We start from the raw sequence: 27,002 nt of genomic DNA, 5'->3' as shown, positions 1-27,002 counted from the left end.
CGTCAGGTGCTTTAAATAAGTCCGAGATGTGAATATTAATTATTCATAAATGTGATTCCTTTATCGCATCTTTATTTGAAAAGCAGCTTTTCTATCAGCTACAGTCTGCTCTGTCGTGAGAAAACTGCAGCTGTTTCACCCTCTGCATAATAATAGCAAAGATACCACAACTTATAAATGTAGTGTTAGTGCATGATGATGACATGGAAATGACTGATTTCATGTGACATTATAAAAAGGTTCCATAGAAACTATTGTCACTGTGTTTATTTTTTAATGTCATTCGTCATTAACGCCAGAAGAAGAAAAAAAAAAAAAAAACCACAACACATTTTACAGCAAGGTACAAAACTGAACTGTGTCATGTCATATACTATGATTAGAACCGTAGTGTCAAATCTCTCTGTAGCATCACACAGTCCATTTGAAACAAGCTGAAGCTGTTCTATTTACACCTTTTATGCAAACATTGACCATCCAGTGATTAATGCTTGGAGTTTAATGAAAAACTGATGACAATTCAATACATTTAAAGTGATTTTCAGACTTACAAATGCTAGAAGTGTTTTAATGATACAGGGTAATCATCTCAAATGTAGGTTTTCATACCAAAACCTTTCTCTTCTGAATATCTATGATATAATGTGTTTATGTTGGAGGAATCTCCCATATCATATATCTGTAAAAACCCTGATTGCTTTTTTTTTTCTTTTTTTTTTTTACTGGGACATTAATGAACAGCTCCAGCTGTGTTACAACATGTGAGCAAAAGGACATGAATCATAACACAGAGCATCTGCAGCTGAATCAGTCTCTGCACGGTAAACACACACACAGAGGACATCAGTGCAGGTGATACAGTCATAGATATTATATAAATCAGAGCAATGCTGCAGCAGAAAAACATTTCCACACTTCCAACTGACTGCTGGAAAACCACATTTTTTGGGGTAATACTTTTTATGGTATTTAAATCATAAAAACTTGTAATTTCATTTTTTTTTCTTTGATATATTGTTAAAAACAATTTTAATTCCCCTATTTATAAAAAGACACAAAAAAGTAGTTTGGGGGCTGAGCTGATACTAAAGGCTATATTTAAACAGGCTGAGCACAGAGCTGTGCTGAAACCACAGGTTGAACGTACCAGCTGGTCAACATGTCAGGATGTCACTGCAAAAAGAACAAAAAATGTACTGTTAGATTTCTTGTTTGTCTTTCTTGTTTCTTTCTTTATATATTTTAAATTTTTATTATAGTTGTGCAAAATTTAGTTTTTCTTTATGTGCATTAACAGCCCTGCAGTAAAACGTGAGAAGCTGAAGTGTTTTTATCTGAAACAGGAACTCGGACGACCACAGAGCTGTTAGTTTCTGTTAACCACAGAGTGAAAAACATGCCTGAGGATGTTGAGCAATGAACGGCTCTCACAGTTAACGGTCATCTCCAAACACAGAACAACTATAGTATTCTTTATAGGCTTATATTGATAAAATATATCACACCAGGACACCCAGCTGTCCTAGTGTCCTAGTGATAAGGATTATTTAGACCTAGGCTCATACCGGTAGTCGCCCTGTGTTCCAAAAACCCAGGCAGTAGGAGAGCATGCTCTCCAATGAGGAGCAGTTGAAGGCAAGCTGCAGCTTCTGGTCCAGGTTATTCTTCCTCGAGAAAGAGGTGATGATAGTGCCATCTGCAAATATTATGGTCCATGGAGACTCCTGTCTGACCTCACTTAACCTATGTAACACCACTGGAAACACTAAGCACAAGACTTAAACCCAACTGTTGCGCCTGCTGCACAATAGGGCTGGATTGTAATGTGCAACCAATTCAGTTGGTAAATGGACTGAATCTTATGTAGTGCTTTTCTACTCTCCCGAACATGCACATTCACTTTCTTCTATGCTGTTTAAATGCTCACTAACTAACAACATTCACACTCAGATGGAGGCACCTTAGACCAACTTGAGGTTAGTATCTTGCTGAAGGATACTTGGTATGCAGACTGGAGAGCCAAGGATCAAACCATCCGATCAGTAGATGACCTGATCTAGCGCCTGAGCTACAGCCACCTCAATTCAATTCAGTTCCACTGTATTAATATAGTGTCAAATCACAACAACAGCTGCCTCCAGGCACTTTATTTTGTAAGGTAAAGGCCCTACAATAACACAAAATAGCTGGACTGTGGTGATGTGAGGATGATAGTACTTTCTAACATGAAACAAATATAATAGCAATGCTATACCTATGAATAGGACAAACATTTATCAGCATGGCCTCCTGCTTCCACCAGAGATGAATGCAGAGGAGGCCAGAAAGACACATGAGGAGAGAGGAGTCAGAATGAGATGTCAGTGAAATTTGAGTTCTAACTTCATATTTATAGTTGTTTTCGCTCTTGTGACATTAAAGGTCAGAGGTCAGATTAGCTCACATGTGTTAGGTGAATTCTGCTACTTTAGAGCTGTTCGCACTAAAGTAAAAAGCACCATCACTTCATGCGGATACCCTCTCGGCGCCAGCTGCGGTTGCAAGGCTGGAGCTGAACAACAACACCCTGATAACGACTGTGTTTAGACTGTTCCTTCCCATTCCATGCAAGGCCACCTGGGTTGGCTGGAAGACTGTTTACTTAGCCTAGCAGGGCGAAGAACACTGTCTCAGCTGAACTCTGGACACGCACACACATACATATACACTGATATGCACACACTCATCCCCCCTCCCTTTCCAAACGCCTTCGACGCTTGTTCCCTTCGGATGCTGACGGTGGATCATGGAGACCAGCGCACAGGCTGCAGGCCCGGATGTACTGTCTAAATCGGCTGTCTCTCACCCTTTACCCATCCCTGTTGCTTGTCATGTGTTTCTTTGGTGTATTAAGAGTTTTTTCATGTGCTATGTGCAGAGGTGTTTTTTTCTGTTCTCAAACTGATCTCCCTGTTGGAGCTCAGTCTGGGGGGAGTTATTTTTTTCTCTTTATCTTTCCTCGTGTGGTGCATTTTCCATTGTTATACCTCTCTGACCTGTCTTCCCCATGTGATGTTTTGTGTAATGTATGTATGGTCGGAGGGTAAGATGGCGCCGCCATTGTGTGCAATAGGTCGGCAGCCTTATGAAATTTCCCCTTGTGGGACTAATAAAGGTATATCAAATCAAATCAAACCTACTGGCCTTTATTATTCTGTGACTGGTGCCTTTATACACAGTACATCCAATCATTGGTCACTTTATTAGGTTACTTTGCTAGTACTGGATTTAACCCTTGTTGCCTTCAGAGCTGCCTTAATCCTTCATAGCAGATTTTCAAAAAGGTCCTGGAAACATTACTCTAAGGCTTAAAATGAATCTTAGAAATGGGTAACAGCTTTTTGTGTGTCATGTAATTAATATCCTTAGTATCCTTATTATCTTATTAACGTATTTTCACGACCATAAGACGCACTGTACTAAAAGGCGCAGTCTCAGTTATGTGTGCCATTACTGTATTTAACACACACATAAGGCGCACTGGATCATAGGGTGCATACAAGTACCGTATGCGTATTTAAAAATAAAGAGTGAGCAAACCTGAGTTCGGTACCTTACTCACATTTTTATTACCAGTAATCGTCATCATCAACAACACACAAGCATACAAGTGTGCGTATTTAAAAATAAAGCAGGAGCAAAACAAAGTTTGGTACTCACATTTTTATCATCAATCAAACCCATCGAAGTCCTCATCCTCTGTGTCTGAATTGAACATCTGCGCTAAATCTCCATCAAACATGCCAGGTTCACTTTCTTCACTGTCAGAGTCACTTTCCGTGCCGTGCGGCTCCTCGGAAATGATGCAGGTGTTGTGCCAAAGTAGTTACCCCCGTCAAAAATTGTTTCCCCATTCACGGGAGCGCGCAAAGCAGGAGGAGCCACTTGCCCAGCTCCGTTCTGTACGCTACTTGTCACTGATCTGCAGTCGACGTGATAAAGAGTAAAAGCTGGAAAACAGCAGACTCGATGAATTTAATATTAGTTTCGTGATATTGTAATGTGCCGTGTGGAAGACATCCATCCATCCATCCATCCTCATCCGCTTTGTCCGGGGCCGGGTCGCGGGGGCAGCAGCCTAAGCAAAGAGGCCCAGACCTCCCTCTCCCCAGCCACCTCCACCAGCTTATCCGGGGGAATACCAAGGCGTTCCCAGGCCAGCCGAGAGATATAATCTCTCTAGCGTGTCCTGGGTCTGCCCCGGGGCCTCCTCCTGGTGGGACATGCCTGGAACACCTCACCCAGGAGGCGCCCAGGGGGCATCCTTGTCAGATGCCCGAACCACCTCAGCTGGCTCCTTTCGATGTGGAGCAGCAGCTGCTCTACTCTGAGCCCCTCCCGGATGGCCGAACTTCTCACCCTATCTCTAAGGGAGAGGCCAGCCACCCTTCGGAGGAAGCTCATTTCTGCCGCTTGTATCCGCGATCTCGTTCTTTCAGTCACTACCCACAGCTCGTGGCCATAGGTGAGGGTAGGGACGTAGATCGACCGGTAAATTGAGAGCTTCGCTTTTACACTCAGCTCCCTCTTCACCACGACGGACCGGTGCAGCGTCCGCATTACTGCAGCTGCAGCCCCAATCCGTCTGTCGATCTCCGGCTCCCTTCTCCCATCACTCGCGAACAAGACCCCGAGATACTTGAACTCCTCCACTTGGGGCAGGAACTCATCCCCGACCCGGAGTGGGCACTCCACCCTTTTCCGGCTGAGAACCATGGCCTCAGATTTGGAGGTGCTGATCCTCATTCCCGCTGCTTCACACTCGGCTGCGAACCGTTCCAGTGCGAGCTGGAGGCCCTCACCCGATGAAGCCAACAGAACCACATCATCTGCAAAAATCAGAGATGAGATTCTGAGGCCACCAAAGCGAAAGCCCTCCGCCACTTGGCTGCGCCTAGAAATCCTGTCCATAAAAATTATGAACAGAACCGGAGACAAAGGGCAGCCCTGGCGGAGCCCATCACCCACCGGGAACGAGTCCGACTTATTGCCGGCAATGCGAACCAAGCTCTTGCAACGGTTGTATAGGGATCGAATGGCCCGTAGCAATGGGCCAGACACCCCATATTCCCGCAACACCTCCCACAGGACACCCCGAGGGACACGGTCGAATGCCTTCTCCAAGTCCACAAAACACATGTAGACTGGTTGGGCAAACTCCCATGCACCCTCAAGTATCCTGGAGAGGATAAAGAGCTGGTCCAGTGTTCCGCGACCAGGACAAAAACCGCATTGTTCCTCCTGTATCCGAGGTTCGACTAACGGACGTGTGGAAGACAGTTTACCTTATAATGTACACTGAAATAACCTGCTGGGAATACTTTGTCTAGAAAAAGACTTTGATACTATAATACTGTAAAACCAGATGCGATCATGGAAACACGTCGCTCTCCAGTGAATTTACACTCGGTTTACACTTTGTAGCGAAGCTATCACGAATGAGTTTATTTGCAAAATCAATCTCAGTATAACCAATAAGTACAGTAACTTTGGAGAAGATGTCTTATTCACAGCAAAAGTTATGGAGGGATACAGATTTTATCAGGCTGTATGGCATCGGCTGCCAAAATGTGTGCCCCCCCCATCTGTAATCCATATTGCCTTTGCCATCACAAAGGGTATATTTGCCAAATAAGTCACAGTATAACCAATAAGTACAGTAACTTTGGAGACCATGTCTTATTCACAGCAAAAGTTATGGAGGGATACAGATTTTATCAGGCTGTAATAGGATGATGGACCTATGGATATATATATATATATATATATATATATATATATATATATATATATATATATATATTAGGGGTGCAACGATATTCGTATCGATATTGAACCGTTTGATACAGTGCTTTCGGTTCGGTACGCATATGTATCGAACAATACAAAATTTGTAATTTATTTTATCAACTTTCCTTCTGACGATGCTGTCTGTGTTGAGCGCTCAGTGAATCTGCGTTCGACTACTCCGCCTAGGCTGCACTGTCGAGCGCAGATCCACTGAGCGCTCAACACAGACAGCATCATCAGAAGGAAGAGCGCAGGGCAAGCTAGCGAGACAGAAGTTAAGCTCTCCTTGTAACATGGACCCCCCCCCCCCCCCCCCCCCCCTCATTCAGATCTGGCGTTTGGAATTATTTTGGTTTTCATGTGACGTATGACCCTGAAGGTAAGCGAGTCATGGACTAAAGTAAAACAGTATGTTGGATGTGCCATGCAATGCTCAATTACATGGGTGGGAACTAGTGTGTTAGCGTAGTTAGCTCGTTAACGTGTTGGCCGTCTAGCCCCATGCACGGGGCAATCGGTGGTAGCTCGTTAACGGAGATTTGCTGTGTTGTGGCGTTAAGGTCATTTCAACGAGATTAACCTGAAAGCACTAGTGGGAACACAACGAATGTGACTGCACATTTACGCCGACATCATCCTAGTGCAAAGACAAAGATGAGTGATTCCTCAATCAGATACAGGGCTCGCAATATCGCTAACCTGACGTCCCGGGGCTAGCGATTTTTTAAGTCGGGGTACCAAAATCTATCTCTGCCCTGTCCGTCGGGCTATTGTAGAAAGGAAAAAATATATGTCAATGCTTTTGCATTCTTTCAGAAATGTAGCTGGGTAATTATGTCATTGGCATCGGTGAGCCACTGTCAATATGTGACATATTGAAATCGCGTTTGAATTTGCGTTTGTTTTTTTGCTTTCACTTTGCAATCGTGCGAACTGTGTATAGAGAGCGACAGCACTGATCTGTGAGTGATGATAATTTGTGCACCAATTCCTCTGACATCGTCTTATCAATCGTTAGCTTACTATGCAAACATGACAAGTGAAATCTCCCGCAGCAAGCTTAAACATGTGAGAGGTTGATCGCGCAGAGAATCGCTGAGCTTATGTGAGTGCGTGTGTAAAAGCAGCAGGATATATGATATATATTTTATATTATTTTAGTTCTGCTGAGCCAAATAAGACAGGTCAGGGTGAAGAAGTGACAGCCAAAGAAAAGCTTACCACAAAACAGAGAAGTTATGACAAATCAGACTATAAGGCAAAAAGAAAGTGCAGCTTTATGGTTTCATGGACAAAAGAATTTCTGTGGCTGCAATATGACGAGCTAAATAACCAGGGCTGCACATAAGTGGTCCGCAGGTGCGCATTCGCTGTCAAAATAAAAAACACGCACAAGGGTTAGGGTTAAATTTAAAAACTGTACTTTTGAGTTAAAATATATATGTATAATTTTAATAAATGACAAATTAAAAAGGCATGAACATTTTTTTTGTATCGAAAAAATATCTGGGCACGACGCACACCAGCGGCGCACGTCGCTGGTGTGCGTCGTGCCCAGAATGCCAGCTGGTTAACCAGCTGAAGGCGCCGTTGCGCCCATTATCATTGATGGAGATTCCGTTTGAGCGCATTGGCATGGATCTCATCGGGCTTTTTCACCAGAGTGCACACAGCTATCGCTTTGTATTGGTCCTGGTGGATTACGCAACGCGATACCTGGAAGCAGTGCCGCTGCGCACCATGTCAGTGAAGAGCGTGGCGCAGGCACTGCGAAAGAAATACTGACTGACCAGGGCACGTCGTTCATGTCGCGCACACTGCGGGAACTGTACAAATTACTGGGCATTAAATCTTTTCGGAACAGTGTCTACCACCCTCAGACTGTTGGGCTTTGTAGAGAGGATGAATAAGACTTTAAAGTCCATGATTCGTAAGTTCATTCGCGAGGATGAACGCAATTGGGATCGCTGGTTAGACCCTCTGTTGTTCGCAGTGTGGGAGGTGCCTGTGTGATGTGAAAATGTGAAATACATAAATAATTAATTAAATATATCATTAAATAATTAATGAAATGTGTCAATAATTAATTAAAATGTGAAATACATAAATAATTAATTAAATGTGTCAATAATTAATTAATTACATGTGTCATACCTATTTATTTAATTAATTAATTCCAATTTTAATTAATTATTGCCACATTTAATTAATTATTTAATGGTGTATTTAATTAATTCATTATGGCAGTGCTGGCGTTCCATACCCTGAGCAAGGTTCTGCTGGAGGTTTCTTCCTGTTAAAACTGAGTTTTTCCTTCCCACTGTTGCCAAAGTGCTTGCTCATAGGGGGTCATATGATTGTTGGGCTTTTCTCTGTATCTACTGTACAATATAAAGCGCCTTGAGGCGACTTTTGTTGTGATTTGGCGCTATATAAATAAAATGGAATTGTATTGAACATAAGATAGAAGGCAGAGAAGATGCCGTACAGCGGATACTGGACAGTGTTTAGGGACGTTTAAGGACGAGTTGGGAACGCTGAAAGGGTTTGCAGCAAAGATACATGTAGCCAGTGATGCCAAACCGTGCTTCTATAAGCCCCGATCAGTTCTGTTTGCTATGAAAAAAAAGTGGAGCAAGAACTGGAGAGACTTTTGGAGGAGAAGATCATCCAACCAGTGAAATTCTCAGAGTGGGCCGTGCCCATTAAACCAATACTAAAGCCAGACTCCAGCGCCAGAATTTGTGGTGACAACAAACTGACTGTTAACAAAGTGTCGCCTGTAGAACAATTCCCATTCCAAGAATGGAGGACATGATAGCGGGACTGGCGGGAGGAGAAAAAGTTAGATATGAGTCACGCATATCAACAGGTTCTACTTGATGACAAATCTAGAAAGTAGGAGGCGCCACCCCCAAAATCAGTGACAGAGCTCAAAACTTATTTGGGATTGTTGAACTTATTCTTCAACTATAATTAGTTCTTGCCAAACTTGTCCACACTGCACAAGCTTCTGAGAAAGTGTGTGTGTGTGTGTGTGTGTGTGGGGGGGGGGGGGGACTGGTGTTGGGGACCATCACAGAAGAAGGTTTTCTGCAAGTCAAAGGAACTGTAGCAGTCAAGCAGTGTATTGGTACACTATGGTGAGCAGAAAGATGTAATTGTGTGAATGCCGTACCTGTTAGGTGACGGCTGTGTGCGGACAGGGATAGGACCCAAGATGCAGACTCCAGAGACAAACTTAAACCAAAACAGCTTTAATGCTGAATGCTAGTGATGGCCCGCTTGAAGCTGACGCTCCAGAGCGTGTGTCGAAAAAAACAACACACTGGTTCAGAAGCACTGTGTCGAGGCTTGCTTCGTTTGGCAAAAGTCACGTGACCAGTGACGTCCGAAGCTTCATTACGCACGTAACTGCTTTGGTACCTGATTCAAACGGATATAAGGAAGTGAATCATCCACGGGATTCGTGGAGTGTGTTGATGGTGACAGAGAGCGAAGAGGTGATCATTCCACTGACAGATATGGAGCCAGCGAGGAAGAGAGGACGTTCTGGCGTGTGGGAATATTTTGAGTTGATTTTGCTCAATTCATCTTATCTGCCGAAGTGAAAAACTTGAAATGTCCAAAATCATGTTTTCATAATGTAAATATCATTACAGCATATGACTTCAGGAACACTTCCATGTGAATTAAAGCTGATGAAGACTACAAAAATGTATTTGACACTATACGTACATTACATTGCTACAGTTTAGAAAATCATTTTGTTTATTGTTTTTAGGTGATAGTCTGCAGACCCAGGAATACCTGCATATCTACCAGCTTGCAGTGTGGTTCCTGCACTCCACAGCCTCTTCTGTTCCATGCAAGTGGATTTTCTCCAAGGCAGGAGAAACTATTTCTAAGAAAAGAAACAGCCAGCACACAGTAACACTAATCCTCTTTTTAACTGTAAATAACAAAAGGGCTACCTGACATAGATCATGTTTTTACTTTGCAAGTTCTTGATTAGAGGTGGGTTTTGATTATCGCTTTTCTGATCACAATCCATGCTAAATTGAATAAAGTGATATTGATTCATTACAATCCTGTGTCGATTTGTAAATTAACGTTATTATGCCTGAAATGCCAGCATCTCAGGTTAAACCTCACAACATGTTGTCAAACACCATACAGCTAAAACAGTAACTGCGAGCAGGTTTACGGATTCTGCATACAAACGTGAACACAGAGCGCGGACCCGACGCGTCAGAATCAGATTTTGGTGTGTTTACATCTCTAATTAAGTCTCACATGTGTCAGCTTTCTTTTAATAGATACGAAATTATGGATATATACTGATACATGACCAGAATTGTAATATTTCTGACTGAGGCAAAACTTTCAAGATTCCAATCAAATTGAATCGGATCCTGTATCGAATCAAAATGATTCTACAAATCAGTAACGATGAAGCCGTACTCAGCCCCCTAAGCATTTTCCCTTTCCAGTTCACAATCAATCCCACCCCTAGGTCAAAAATATGTATAGGACAATTGGCCTCATCTAATATTTTGTATGAACCTGTCCAGCTGTCCAGTGATTAAATGACAAGTAGATGGAGGCAGGACTCCACAGCAGGGGCATACTCCATAATGTGCTGTGTGTTATCATATGTATATTATATATATTGCTCACTTATTGTATTTACCAACATAAAGGAGTTATGAGCAAAGAAAGGCCACACCATAGTGCATGTTTAAATAGGGAAAGTTTATTGATCAAAATATATTACGCAAATACGCATTACATTTTTTTCAGCCCCCCAATCGAGAAAACAATACCAATTACATGTTCAAAGCAACGGAACGGTGGCCCAATACCAGAGAGAACTCCACTCTTGAGTGAGCAGTGATGATTGAGCAGTCCGTTTCATTTTGCAGATTCAAGCTGCTCTTCAAAATATTCGCCACCAGATGTCACCGGAGAGGACTGTGTTGAAAAGCTTCGAGTAATGAACCATTTTTCAATACAAGCTTCAGTGCTTCGGAAAGCTTCATTTGGCCATCACTACTGAACGCAAACATAACAAAACTGGAAAAAACTCAAAATAAACTAACACCGGTGGACTGGCAAAACACACAGCAAAATAAACGGTAGATCGCGACACGGACACAGAGAAACACAGGGCTTAAATACACAGTGGGAGCAATCAGGGAATGGGTAACAGGAGGGAAACACAGCTGGGGCAAATCAGGCCTAACGAGACGAGGGGAAGCAAAACCAGACACATTAACATCAGACATGGACTTTCAAAGTAAAACAGGAAACATAACACAGACTCACAGGCAGGCACTATAACAAAGGGAACAGAGACGTGGGACCAGGGCAGACACAGACACTGACTGGATGTGGGGATACAGCAGACAGGGGAGACAGCAACATGGAACACAGACAGAAAACCAGAACACTAAAACTCTAACCAACCCCACCCAGAGAACCTAAACTAAGAATGATCCTAAAACCCATAAAGCAAAACTAGAAAATAATGAAATAACAAAATCAAAGAACCAAAAACACAAAACACTGGGTCAACGACCCAGGGACCCTAACAGTATCAGCTGGATTTATCACAGCTGGATAATTAAGGATTGGCTGTAATATTTGGTGTACAGTATTTTCATAAGTACTTGTACGGCAGGAAGTTTTTGATTATCATGGATCATAAGCCAAGTTTCTTCCATGAGATGAAGGCCGCCCCTCAGATGATGTCACAAATGATCATTCGATGGGCATATGAGTATGTCATTAAATACAGAGAGGGCAAGAACAACAGTAATGCTGATGGTCTGAGTCATCTTCCTCTTCCAGAGAACCCCCCTAAAGAGGTGGCAGCAGAGGAACAGGTGTTGATGGTGGATCAGGACCAGGAGGGCGTGATGACATCTGAGTAGCTGCAAAGATGGACAACCAAAGATCCCATACCCTCTTGAGTATGCTATGAGAGGATGGCCCACTATGCAGCATTCTATTTTTAAGCCCTACAGCAGGGGTCCAGGGGCTCTTCAGAGGCCTGGCAATGAACTAATCATGTGATTCAGGTGTGTTGACCCAGGGTGAGATCTAAAACCTGCACAGCACACACCCATCACACACCATGAGAGTGGTCGGAGAAGCCATGGAGAAGAATACAAATTGATTAGGCTGGCCCATATTTAATATAATTAATATGATATAATATAATTAATTAAATGTGTCAGATATTACATTTTATGGTACGAATTTTAACCCTCGGGGGTCGACAGACGCGTTGGCGCGTCAAATCGTGTGACCAATTTAAGACAACACAGCAACAAGATGCAGCTACCCAGAGTCTCCATCTCAACTTGGCTCAAAGGTGCAGACTTCAAACTATATACCAGTTTTTCAATTGTGTTGAAAGGCCACGTAAAGCCAGAGTTATGATAAAAAATATACACAATGTTTTTTTCTGAATAAAACAATGGTGGCAGGGGGAAGAAACAGAAAAAAACTTGGTTTTCGAAGGACATTGCTAGCAAACACTATTCGCTTGAAAGTGAAAGAGAGAAAAACAAAAAAAACACCTCTTCCCTATTAGTGGAAAAATGGACCATGTCAAACAATCAAAAAATGATATGGAATGGCAACATGTGGCATTTGGTTGTTTAGGAAGAGGGGGAAGTTTAAGGAGTGACACAGCAAAAGAAAGAGAGAGAGAGTTTTCACACATGAGACACTAGTGACGTTCAGTGTTGGGCAAGTTATTTTGAAAAAGTAATTAATTATAGTTACTAGTTACTTCTTCAAAAAAGTAACTGAGTTAGTAACAGAGTTACAAGATTCTAAAAGTAATTAATTACTTGAAAAGTAACTATTGCGTTACTTAAAAAAAAAGTTTAACCATTTGCTCTAGGGTATAATTGGCCATTTTAACTACTTTTGATTTTATCTCTACATTTCTCCTTTAAAAACTATTTACTTTGCCTTGTTTGGTATCATCATTTTTGGCACAACCTCGCGTGTCTAAATTTAGGCAAGGCAAGTTTATTTGTATAGCACAATTCAACAACAAGGTGATTCAAAGTGCTTTACAGAGACATTAGAAACAAAAACAAATAAAAAGCATGATTTAAAATTGATTAAAACAAGCAAATAAACTAACTAATTAACAAACAAACAAACAAAACAGTATATAAAATCAAAACAGATAAAATCAGAACAGTAGATAAAATCAGTAGTTAAATGTAAGTTTTGAAATTTAAGCTTAAAAGTGTGGATTTGGTGCTTTATTCAAATGCAGCTGAGAACAGGTGAGTCTTCAACCTGGATTTAAATAAACTGAGTGTTTCAGCTGATCTGAGGCTTTCTGGGAGTTTGTTCCAGATATAAGGAGCATAAAAGCTGAATGCAGCTTCTCCGTGTCTGGTTCTGACTCTGGGAACTGATAAAAGACCGGATCCAGATGACCTGAGGGATCTGGAAGGTTCATACTGGGTCAGGAGGTCATTGATGTACTTTGGTCCTAAACCATTCAGAGCTTTATAGACCAGCATCAGAACTTTAAAGTCTATCCTCTGACGGACAGGCAGCCAGTGTAAAGACCTCAGAGCTGAACTGATGTGGTCCACTTTTTTGGTCTTAGTGAGGACTCGAGCAGCAGAGTTCTGAATGAGCTGTAGTTGTCTGACTGATTTTTTAGGTAGACCTGTAAAGATGCTGTTACAGTAATCAAGCCTACTAAAGATGAATGCATGGACTAGTTTTTCCAGGTCCGGTTGAGACATCAGATCTTTTATCCTTGAAATATTCTTGAGGTGATAGTAAGCTGACTTTGTTATTGTCTTAATGTGTTTTTCTAAGTTTAGGTCTGCATCCATCACTACACCCAAATTTCTCGCCTGGTTTGTGGTTTTTAGATGTATAGATTGAAGTTCTCTGGTGACCTGTAATCGTTTTTCTTTGGCGCCAAAGACTATTACCTCAGTTTTGTTTTTGTTTAACTGGAGAAAATTGTGGCACAACCAGTCATTGATTTCCTCAATGCATTTACCAAGAGCCTGCACAGGGCCTTGGTCTCCTGGTGACATTGTGATATATATTTGTGTGTCATCTGCATAGCTGTGATAGTTTATTTTGTTGTTGTTTATAATCTGTGCCAGTGGGAGCATGTAAATGTTAAACAGAAGGGGTCCCAAGATGGAACATTGGGGAACTCCACATGTGATACTTGTCTGCTCAGTTACCTATTGATACAAAGTATTTCCTGTTTTCTAAGTATGTTTTGAACCAGTTTAGTACAGTTCCTGAAAGACCTGTCCAGTTCTCCAGTCGTTTGAGTAATATGTTGTGGTCAACTGTATCAAATGCTGCACTGAGATCCATTAAAACTAAGACTGACATTTTTCCACTGTCTGTATTCAGACATATGTCATTAAACACTTTGGTCAGAGTGGTTTCAGTGCTGTGGTTCTGTCTAAAACCTGACTGGAAGGCATCGTAGCAATTATTCTGTTTTAAGAAGTAATTGAGCTGTTGAGAAACTGCTTTTTCAATGATCTTACTTAAAAATGGGAGATTTGAGATCGGCCTGTAGTTGTTCATTTGTGTCTTGTCAAGATTGTCCTTTTTCAGTATAGGTTTGATTACAGCAGTTTTTAGTGATTCTGGAAACACACCTGATAATAAAGAAAAGTTGACGATCTGTAACAGGTCTGACTCTAAAGTCTTTGAGACCTTTTTGAAAAAACTTGTTGGCAGGACATCTAAACAGCAGGAGGAGGAGTTCAGTTGACCTAAGATGTCCTCCAGGTCTTTGCTGTTAATTTACAGTTATGTTTTCATTTTGACATACTGTATTAACACAATTGATCTAAAGTCAGACAAAAAAACATAAAATCCGAGTAGAAAGTTATATTTTTTACTGTAACAACCACAAACATGTTTAATGAATCATGTTTCATAACTTTAAATGCAAATATAAATTGTCAATTTTAAAATCCTATGCACAAGTTTTGCAAACAACAAACTTATTTGCATCCATTTACCTTTTACTCTTTGTTATAACAATTTCAAACTATTTATATAATAATCAGGTGTTCTGCATTCAATAAGAGCCACACAAATTATTTCTGCCACTCCAAAGAACATCACATTCATCAGTACATAATACCTTCTTCCAGTAGTCCAGTGGTGGTGTTTTGTGGCCAAGCCAGGCCTCTTATTATCAGTGATGGGAATAACAGCATTATAAACAACGGCGTTACTTTTTCAGTAACCCGTAATCTAGCTAATTACTATTTTTAGCATTAAAGCGCCGTTACAAGTGCAGTGCGGTTGCGTTACTATTTTTCAACAAACAGACAGTTATAGCTGTCTTCATCTTTTAGACTTGAACAACTTGAATTATAATAAATAACTGGAAAAAATTAATTGGAAATTTTTTTATCTTCTTTACAGCTTCAATGGTTGCACAAATTTTATTAATAAAAAGAATAACATATCCATAGTTATTTTACTTGTCAATGTCCTCACGTCCAGTTTGAGATCAGCAGCTGGATTACAGTGATTTAACTGGTGAATTATTTAGGTGTGGAGTAGATGACATTTGGCTCTGGTGGAAACTCTGAAAACACACACAGTTACAATATGAGACCAGGCACAGATAAAATCATGCAAAGATTATTTTTGGAGCAGTTATTGTTAGGTAAGGAAGGAATCAGCACTTTCTCAATATTCTAGCAATTCTTGCTGCACTAATTTATTAAAACAATGTGCCATGAATAAAACGCATCAGTTCCTCCATTAGTTTCACATTAAAAGTCTTACAGCCAAACTGTCAGAAAAAACTTTTATTGTGAAAGAAACTCAACACAAGGGGTTTAGTTAGGTTATGTAAGATAAAACATACTCTGTGACACAGAGCCATGGTGTTATTAAAAACACATTATACATCTCCACTCATAGAAGAGCGAGCATATTCACATCTCTTTGTTTTGTGTACAGTGCAAACCCAAAGGAATTAAAGACAAAATGTGAAAACTGCAGCAACTGAGTAGATCAAAATGTGAATCTTTACATAAACATCATTTAATCCAAAAAAGCTGCAATCAAAGAGTGAAAACAAGAAGGTGGTGAACTCTTCTTCCTGACTTTCATGAACTCTTCACAAAGTTTACACCACTTCCTGTGCTCACACTGAAAGTTAGCGTAGGACTCATAACCCATTAAATGAGCATACCGCATAAATACTAAGATTGGGCTCTGAGTTTCATTCATTATGATGCCATATGTTAATTCAAAACGTGCACCAACATGTTAATGGCTAGACTTTTGTTTTTATTGAATAAAGAGCAGCTGTATCTCTGGGCCTGTTGGGTCTGATAGCAATTTGTCCATAACTGATGTCTTCAGTTCTCATTGTTGTGTAGACTGTGTCTGGATCACACTCTGCACAATGAGCAATCAGAGGACATGACTGCAGGTATTAAAGATCATAAAAGTATTATCAGTGTACAAGATGTGTTTTAGAAAATTTTCATTTTCCCGGTAGCATCATATAAAAAAAAACTCTTAGAAACTGACAGAAGGTTCCAACAGCTCTGCTTTCATCTTCCCTGTTTTGGACAAACACCCACCAGTTATTTCTGGTCATTTACCATCAACACATCAAGAAACGAAAACAAATATACCACAAAGTACCACAAAACCCCACATCCTCTCACGCTACAATTTATCATCATCACTGTGGTATGAAACCGCACTGTAGCTTCACAAGCCAATTCAGTACCAACAAGTTAAGGAAGTATCTGCTGTGCTTTTATATGCAGAGGTTAAAATATACAAAATTATCCATATTTAATGAAAGGTCTGTTCACTTCAAATTTGTTTTAATGCAAAGGTCTATTTAACTGATAAATAGCCATCAACAAGTTCTACTTTCTTGTTTTGTATAAACATTTACCATCGAGTGATTACAAATTAATGGGCACAAAGCAGAAAAACGCAGCTGTACCTCTTGTCCTTGATTTTCTTCTCTTTTCTTTGATGGTGATTTGTCCATAATTGACATCATCAGTTCTCACTGCTGAATAGACTGCAGCTGGATCACACTCTGCACACACACAGAAGACATAATTTCAGATAGCAGTCTTATAGATACTAATGCTCTTATTTTAAAAATAAAACACAATTATTTCTGCGTCCCCTTGTTTTTATTGGCAGCAATCACACCAGACATAATGGAAAACTAATCAGCTACATGAACAACTGGCACTGAAGTTGGAGAGGGAGGACTTAACCTGTGTGGACAGTGTGGAGTACAGACACCCTGTCCTGGGTACAAGCAGGAATCATGATGCAATTATAGTGGGAACTATACTACAGATTACATCCTGACTTTTTTCTTCTTCTTAAATTTCTCCTTAAGAGAACTGTAATGAAAATGAAAACAGAACTTATATAGGAGACTATATTTGAACAAGAGATGTGACAAGTCAGACTGGTTTCATGTAGGTATACTGAGACAGCATACTATGCAACTACTTTATCAACAATAAGGATGTCAAGATGTCATACAAACAGCACTAACATCAAAAAGTTAAAATCCAAAAGTTTACTTTGTTTTAGATTTTTTTCCTATAAAATTCATAACCAATTAAATTTTTACTTTAACATTTTATTTTGTGCTCTTAAAAAGAAAACAAATAAACAAACATGCTACTTAATTTCTTTTTACCATAGAATTAATCTATCAGCTCTCATGATGTGATCATTTCATGACAATAAAATTGAAATCTAATATTGAAACATGCCATTTAATAAACTGCTACAGTTTTAGATTTATTTGTGTGTTAACACAGGTGAGAAACTGTTTAACTTTTATATTTAATAGTCATGCAGTAACACTTGAGCAATGGAAATATTTTCAACAGAATCAGGAAATCAAAGAGGTGTTACTTTCTGTTCACAGATTAACCACAAGCTTAAACATACAGCCCAGGATGTAGAGCACAACGCTGAATGTTAAAAACCACCTACAAACACAGTAGGCGCCTGTTAAAATTACCGGATTTAGACAATAGCCTGGGGACTATTGAGCTTAACTTCTTCTTGACCAATCCTTTTGATAGCCCAGCTGGAGAAGAAGGGTCAGATGAGTCTGTATTTTTCAACAAAGCTTTATTATCAATAGGGATGGGTACCGGTATCCGGTGCCATGATGGCATAAACAGTAGTAACCAGACTGAAAAGCAGCGCACATTTCAGTGCTTTTTTTCTCTGAGATGTCACACACTTTGAATTCTAGCCAATCACTTTACGTTTCCGAGGATAGTAGGCGGGTCCAGGTACGTAAGTTCTTTTAGAGCAGAGCTACAGATTAAAAATGCCCAAAGCGAAGTGGTCAAAGTCTGGCTGTACTTCACAGCAAAATATGCAAACTCAACAGCCTGCAACAAGTGCTTTAAGCTGATACTGTGATACTGTCAAAGGAAGTAACACCTCAAATCCGATGAAACACCTGGCGACACATAGCGGGTTTTTTTTAAAGCCGAAAAATGCGCCATATTTGATAGCTTGCTGCGAGACCTCACACCGAGCACATCTACTGCGGGTGGGTTGCCTGTTATTGGACCCGGAGTTAGCAACATCCCCCAAAAACCCGAAGAGGAGAGTCCTGGCCCCTAGCCCTGCCAGTGTAGCAGAAATGATGACGGATGATGATGGCAGCAGCAGCCGTTCTTCTCTGCGTGAGTAGCTTAATGTTGTTCATGTGTAATTTACGTTGAGTAGGCTAACCGCGTTATTAAATTAAAGCATGTAAGGTGAACTAGCAAACACCATCGTAGTTACATGCGGCTGTCTTCTTGTTTGATGGCAGATACTCCCTTCACCCTGGCCAAAAAGGCTAAAATGACCAAAGAAAAAGTGGAAAACAGCTAAACATGAGGGGTTTTTGGACAAAGTTTGTGTTTTTTCCATTGTTTAAGCACTGCTTCCAGCCAAGAGTGATACCATATATGGCCTCTAGCTGCAGAAAAGGCTAACATTGTTATCTTTTTACAAAAAAACAGCTGAACATGATAGGTTTTTGGACCAATTTTGTGTTCTCCATTCTTTAAGCACCGGTTTGAGCACCGTTTAAGCACCGGCACCATTTCAAAAGTACCGGTTTGGCACCGGTATCGGATAAAACCTAAACAATACCCATCCCTAATTACCAATGTGTATTGGGAGATCCCACAGCAAACACCAAGTGGATCTGAGGAGCTTTCCTCGTACACACACACACCTTTACAGTGTAAGCGGTTGGGGGTGGGGGTAGGGGGTGCAGTTGTTGATGTGTTGATGTGCCCTGTGTCAGTAGTTTTCCTATACCTAAAACAACCTAAAAACAACACAAAAAATACATCCTTCATTCAACAGGACCCTTACGGGAGGCATGCCTTGGTTAGGTTTCAAACCTCCATCCATTGTTCCAAAGACCAGAGTTGCCACTACTGCGCTACAGTACTATTGTCCCCCAGATGATCTTGACTATCCAGTGCCTTCCAGAAGGGATTGCCCAGTGAGAGGAAACATGCTGGAGAAGCAGAGGTAAACAAGACGTCCTGCCACTAAGCCTGCTACGTCAACATTCCCTCTCTGTTTGGGTCACACATACTGTATAAAAGCAGAACATAGGCAAAGCAGTGCTAAATGACCTCTTTCCAAAGAGGTGCTTCAATAACATAGGGACTACTACCACCCACACATAGAATACATACACCCTTTACTTAAAGGTGGATGGTGTCACTAGACACTGTATAGATGCTAACTGTTAGGTAAGCTTCACCTCAGCTAACTAGAGTCCATTTAACTGGACCATTGGACCAGTTAAATGGTCCAACAGACCATCAAAAAAGTCTAGTGTATTTAGGAAGTATTCAGTGTTTCATTTGTTCTGCATTTTGTGATGTTACAGCCTTATTTCAAAATGGATTTAATTCATTTTTTACCTCAAAAATACATTCAATATCCCATAATGAAAAAGTGAAAACTAAATGCAATCCAAAAGTCTTGAAAATTTGTTAAAAATAAATTTAAAAAAAAAAAAACACAATATAAAGTGCACATAGTCATTCACAGCCTTTGCTCAGTACTTTACTGCTTTAAATAACCTTTAAACTCACAAACATACATCAGACAGAAACAGCACATAAAACACTACCTTCTCTCTGTTTGGTTGGCTGTGGTTGGTGATCTAATATTTTGAAGTCGCTATATGTGACATTTTGTCCAACTTTTCTCTGGTCAGTTAAAATGAACCAAAGTGAAGAAGAATATAATTTATTGCATAGTCATTTTAATGGTTACAATATGAAAAAATATAATTACTGAACATATTTATAAAACACATTTTAAATATAATTTAAACTTATACGGTCTAAGTCTCACCTTCGGTTTTTATCGAAACACATCGTTTCATCACTAGAACCGGAAACACCAGTAGAACCAAAACACAGACTAATCCAGCAGTCAGCAACACAGGGAGAACAGGAGATGAACCAGCAGAAGAGGCAGGTGGAGGTGTGGTGGTGTGTTTCTCTAAAATAAAGCAAACACAGTCATTAAGTTGTCGTCACATTGTGAATGTTGAAAGCTGCAGAAACACAGACAGGTGAGTGTGTCACCTGTGACAGTGATCCAGCTGGATGGAGACTCTCCATGACCGCTGATGTCACACTTGTAGAGGCCTTCATCAGACCTGGAAACATGCTGGATGGTCATGTGACCTGTAGGCTGCTTCCTGATGAGGGAGCCATCTTTATAGAAAGCAGCTGGGAGGTTGGAGGGAGTGGTCTCTGTTTTACAGAGCAGAGTGACGTCATCTCCCTCCATCACAGGGAGGACAGGACTCTGCAGGATCACTGATCCACCTCAACACAGAGACAAACTACAGCATTTCATCCATTTACACACAGCTTCATCAACACTAACTCCACACACTCAGCTTACCAGTGACTGTCAGGTTAACCATGTTACTGATGGGACCCTCTCTGGACTCACACCAGTAAACTCCACTGTCCTGTGTTAAGATATAGCTGATGTTACAGGAAGAACCAGCTGGTTTTCCCCACCCATCTGTTCCACACTGAGTCCTCTGTTGTTTGCTTGTGTTCCTCCTCAGAGTCCATCCAGCAGAGCTGTCGTCCTCCTCACAGCTCAGAGACACAAAGTCTCCTTCAAAGAACTGAGAGCTGCTGGGACTCACAGTCAGACGAGCTGTGAGGGTTACAATAATAATAATAATAAAACAGATTATTTGTTTATCTTCCAGTATCGTACAACACAAAAGACAAATGTAAAACAACAAAAAAAAACAAAAAAAAAAAACTTTTATGGCTACTACTCCAATAGGCGACAGAGTGGCAACTCAGATTTTTAACTAATCAGCAACTGATTATTTAATTATGTTTTTGCTATGAACCAACAAGAATATGTTTTTGTAAACATCTCTTGAAATTAACCCTTATTAGAAATTTTATATTATGGTAAGACATTAAAGAACCTAATTGGCAATAATCAATGGAAAAAAAAACCAGAAGGTTACTGACCTTGGATTGTTCTGCAGACCAGCAGTGAGATCAGAACTAAAAGCAAACTCAAGTTAGTTTTTCCTTAACAAGTTTTTTTTTCTAATCACCCCCCTAAAGAGAATTAGTAAAACTTAGAAGTTGTGTTAAAAAATAAATTTGATGGCCTTAGGTCATAGTGATCTCCTGTGACTTTACTAGTGTGTGGATATAAGAATATAAGGATATAAAAATAGAAGAGTGTGCTTCATCTCACTGTAGTTGTGAGCAGGAATAGTTTTAAGGGTGGTTTATTCCATAGTAGCCACAGTATTCGTAATTATCAAAATGATTTTTTAGCCTTATCCTGGGCTTGGCCATGGGGCAGCAGCCTAAGCAGAAAAGCCGAGAACTCCCTCTCTTAGGCCATGTTACGTCCCCCCCGAAGGGGTCTAGGCATGCGAGTGAGGGCGCCAGTAACAAATGGGTCCAGAACAGAATGAAAGGAGAACAGACAGGTGCTTTTAGTAAATAAAATAGTCTTTATTATAGATAATCTTAACATAAAGAGCCGGCAACGCCGTTTTACCAATAACACTTGGAAAAAGGAAAAAAGGTTGCAACAACAAAGAACAAAACAACCAAACAAAAACTCCACACCACGAGGAGGCACTTCCAGGGGCCCACAAGCTCACCCTGTCACTAGCAGCAGCTTTACAGCTGCCGAGGCCCACAAGCCCACACTACTCACGTAAAGCAGCTATACCTTGTGATGTGACGTTCTGTATCGAGGCTTCGAAGCTTGTGTCGAGTAATTGAGGGGGCGTTTCCGCGATGCGCGTATCGAGGCTTGCTTCATTTATGGGAGGAGCTGAAAATGATGATGTCCGAAGCCTCGCTGCCCGGCTGTACCACGTGACTGGTTCATGAAGTGGTTCGAACTTTGCCGCGAGCTATGACAGCGATATAAACCCCTCAGACTTCATTCAAAATGTGGGTGTTTGATGCAGAGTTGCGGTTAGTGAGAGTTTGGAGACAGTTTGGAGGTTTATGAGAGTGAGGAGAGAAAGTCAGGAGAGAATGGAGCCAGCTAAGAAGAGGAGGATGTCCTCCCCTGTGTGGGAACATTTTGATCTTATTCCTCCCAACAAGGTATGTACATTTCTACAGAAGATGTATTTTCATAATACTGATGGTGCAATACAATTTATGTTAAGCGGCTTTACTTTTGTACAAGGTGAAGTGTTTGCTATGTGCCAGGGAGCTGGGATATAACAACAACACCTCATCCATGCTTAGGCACTACAGAGCTTTGCATGAGAATAAGGGGAACACCGATTGTGGAGCAAGACCAGGTGAGCCATCAAATGCCATGATAATATGGCATGCAGTAATGTTACTAAATGATATAACAATATTATACAATGCAATAAGTTATGTGTGTGATATTTATATTTGTGCTTTGTCTTTATTGTCTTTCCATCAGGAGAACAATCTCAAATAGATGAAGACCTGGTTACCATGGTGATTGAGGACTCCCAGCCATTTAGCATTGTGGAGGACAAAGGATTCAAAAGATTTGTTAAATCATTAAATCCTAGCTATGTTCTCCCCACTAAAAGGTCATAAAAGCAGTGAAAATTTAGTTTTTACAGAATAAAATGTGAACAGGCAGGACTGAGGCCTCAGTGTGTAGCTGTCCATACCTCAATGTTACAAAAGCACAACCACTGTCCACACCCCAACCACACCTCACCTCACAGTAAATGATCATTTTAAGCATTTCCAAATAATCATTTTCCATACTGCCAGTATAAATATACACAGTATACTGCATCAATACAATATAGATGTTTTACACACTCCTTTTGTTGTTGACATTTACAGGCTGTGTGCAAAAGGCCACACTCTTCAAATTCATGCCAACTAATATTTTTACGTCCAGTAGGTGTCCTACTAGAGCAAATGAAGCTTCAAGAAGCTTTGCGCTGGGGTGAAGCAATTGGATGAAAAGCTTCAGTGCTTCATGAAGCTTCATCTGCCCATAGCTATACCGCTTCCACAACTCCACACTTCAGGCAGGATAACCACACACCAAGAACACAAAGCAGAGACACCAGAGAACACCCCATGTGGGAACACCAGATAAAAAAACAAAAAAACAACCTGGCTCAGAGCTCATCCCAAGCTTAAATAGCCTCAGAGGTGATTGCTGACTGGATTCAGGTAGCCAACGAGGCTAATCAAGAGCAGCTGTGTCCTGGGGAGAGGGGAGAGTGAGAGAGAGACAGAGGGGTGGAGCAAGAGAGGAAGAGGCGGAGAGAAAAACCACACCCACACAAGGGCAGTTTCAGGAGGCCCAGCTAGGGCCATAACAGGCCACCACCTCCAGATCATCAAGGCATTCTTAGGCCAGCCAAGAGATGTACTCTCTCCATTGTCTCCTGGATCTACACTGGGGCCTCTTCCTGGGTGGACATGGGTAGGACTTACCCAGGAGGCATCCTATAGTCAGTTGCCTGAGCAACCTCACCTGGCTCCTTTCAGTTTAGAGGAGTGGTGGAAACATGTTGAGGCTTGTAGGGCTCACACCCAACCTTGTCTGAACTCAGATGTTAAGTGGAGTCTGGCCTAATTAAAATGGCCCGGCAAATGGCCTGTATTTGTATAGCGCTTCACTTAGTCCCTAAGGACCCCAAAGCGCTTTACACATTCAGTCATCCACCCATTCACACACAGGTGATGGCAAGCTACATTGTAGCCACAGCCGCCTTTGGGCGCACTGACAGACTACTTAGATAGGAGATTGGAGTTAGAGTGGGTCATCTATTCAATTCATATCAATTTTATCTATAATTTCCAAATTACAACAGCAGTAGCCCCAATGTGCTTTATGTTGTAAGGTAAAGACCCTACAATAATACAGAGAAAACCCCAAATATCAGATGACCGTATAAGAGAAAACACCTGCCACAGTGGGAAGGATAAACTTCCTTTTAACAGAAAGAAAGCTCCAGTGGCACCAGGCTCAGTGAGGAGTGGCCATCTAGGAGAAGACAGCACAAAGACATGTTGTGGAAGAGAGGCAGAGTACCTAATGGTTGAATGCAGTGAAGATGGAAGAAGAAGCACTCAGTACATCATGGGAATCCACCAGCAGCCTACACCTATGGCAGCATAACTAAGGGAGGATTCAGGGTCACCTGATCCAGCCCTAAATATATGCTTTAGCAAAAAGGAATGTTTTAAGCCTAATCTTAAACGTTTTAAGGCTAATCTCGTTATTTTATCTTATGTTCATGGTGTATTATGTAAAAATTGTTAAAACCAATAAATAAATGTGCAAAAAAAAAAGTACATGTCTGTCTCCCAAATCCAAACTGGGAGTGTTTTCCACAGAAGAGAAAACTAAAGGCTCTGCTGCCCATTCTACTTTTAAATATCGTATGAACCAAATGGAAGCTCAGTGACTTCCCTGTTCCGTAAGATACCAGTATATATCGATATCAGTGTTTGTATGGCGGAAAGGGAGTATGTAGTAAAAGATGCATTGAGTACTCAAACTGAGTGGAAAAGTGTTCTAAGAACCAGTCTAGCCAATAAGTTAAAAAAAAAAAAAGCAGAACAGAAATAAAGTAATTTTAATGTTATGCCTAAATAATTTGTGGCATCTCAAGGAGACCAGTGTACCATCTTAAGCAGATAATAAAAGAACAATAATTTGAAAAAAAAGACACACACTTACTGAGACGACACTGCAGAGATGTTTCCTTCATTGTTTAACATTGTTTAACTCACTGATCTAAGCTTATGACAAGATCAAGGGAAACCCGCCCCCTTCCTCAACATATTTGTGGTTTCTCTTCTGCATATAGTGAGGTAGTGGAGGATACTCTGTTTTTGTTAATCATATGTTAATTGTTAATTAGAAGCGTTTTAAAACATAGAAAACAAATCTACGAACAGAATACAGCGCCTTTATGTCTTATTTAAAGCTGCTTCTGCTTTAAGGTTTCTGCTCAAAGCTATCATAGAAAATAACAATACTAGTAAAAGACAAAAAAGCCACAAAACATGAAAATACCTGGGAATTTAACGTGTTGATTTCCAATAATTAGTTTGAAAAATATACATAAAAAAACGCATTTAATCACGGTTTGCATTGGAAGCAATTGGGAAAGTTTGTCAGTGCACGATTTTTGCACGATTTCCTGGTACACAGGTACACTGATGCACGCAGTTCAGCTTCAGCTACCGGAATCGGAATCACTTACTGATGAAACAGAAACCAGTAATGCTGGGCTTACACTGTGCGATTTTTGGCCCATTTTGAGCCGATTTTTGAGTCGTGCGACCGTTTTGGCGATCGGCCCGATTTTGGCCTTCATCGTGCGTCGTCCATCGTGTAGTATACGTGGGGTAACGAGAAGCGATTTACACCTCACGACGAGCTCCCGATCATCAATCGGGTTTGAAATCCTCACGACCGTCGTGAGGGTGTCACCGCAATTTGTCACACTGCGCACGCGCAAACACAAATGTCAGCGAAAAAGACGGCACAGCACAGCAGGGCAGCGTGTGATCTGGACACAAGCGATGGAGGCACAACTTGTGAAAGTAGTTGGATTTACACTGCTGCTCAATCACAGCTGCCTGATCATGTTTTTCATTAGCAATTTAGCAAAGTTGATGGTGGTGGTGTGTCTGTGTGAGTGAAAGACAGAGAGAGAGAGCGAGCGACATAATTTCTGTTATAACCTTCATTTTTATGGACGCACAGTGTGAGCACTCAGGTCGCATCAGAGCATCGGGTCGTATAGTGTGAGACCCTGCATCGTGACTTATGAACTTCTAACCCCTGCGAGTCAATCGTACAGTTTGAGCAGGAGCTGAATCGCGTGACTGAAAAAATCGCACAGTGTAAGCCCAGCATAAGTAGGTGTACAGCATACACTGTAGTCCATGGCTGTATCCCAATTCAGGTTCTGCAGCCTTAATTAACGGTCCACAAGGGCCACGTACTCAAAGACCACTAAGACCGGAAGTGCGAGGCTTGTGAAATGGGACGGTCTGGCCTTCTTCGCGCTGCCCAGGTTGCCTAGCAACCATGATCCGTTGGAAACGTTTCATACAGCTTTGTTTAACAGAAATGAAGGTGAACATATTTTGTTCATTTGTTTGTGTAACACACCCAAAAAAGGTTTCTAGGTCTGGCCAACCGTCTCAGCCGTGGGCAAAAAGATGACAGTCAATAAAATTCTAAAAGATAATTTATTGACAAATAATCAAGAGATAAAAGATAAAAACAGTCCAGTGTCCCATTTATGAATCAAATAAAAACACACAGTCCCAAGGCCAGAGCCAGCTATGCCACACTGCCAGTTGCACTCCACGTGTTGCCTATGTTGCCTCTCTAAGATGATGACCAGAGGGGCAACTGGTTTCCTGTTCAACAACGTGTGGCGCTGTGATAAAGAATAGGAAAAGGGACACATGTTGGTCGTGTCCAAATTCATGGGCTGCATCCTCCTGAGGACCCGGCCTTCGCGGTCTACGTGGGCCGGGTCCTCAGAAGGTCGGGTAGGCCGGAAGTAAACGGCCGTGAAATTGGACGGTCTA

General features: G+C 41.1%; 1 long non-coding RNA gene across 1 annotated transcript; it reads left to right on the top strand.

The window, feature by feature from the left end:
- Window positions 1-3,046: 3,046 nt before the first annotated feature.
- LOC120722490 lies at window positions 3,047-26,530 on the top strand. The gene is made up of 4 exons (XR_005693488.1): window positions 3,047-3,060; window positions 19,957-19,966; window positions 21,015-21,019; window positions 26,343-26,530. It is a non-coding gene; the product is annotated as an uncharacterized LOC120722490 (long non-coding RNA).
- The last annotated feature ends 472 nt before the right edge of the window (window positions 26,531-27,002 follow it).

Source organism: Simochromis diagramma, unplaced genomic scaffold (assembly GCF_900408965.1).
Source record: "Simochromis diagramma unplaced genomic scaffold, fSimDia1.1 OVJJ01000640.1, whole genome shotgun sequence".
NCBI lineage: Eukaryota > Metazoa > Chordata > Actinopteri > Cichliformes > Cichlidae > Simochromis > Simochromis diagramma.
Note: the sequence above shows the minus strand (reverse complement) of the source record. Positions and strands in the feature narration are given on the sequence as shown.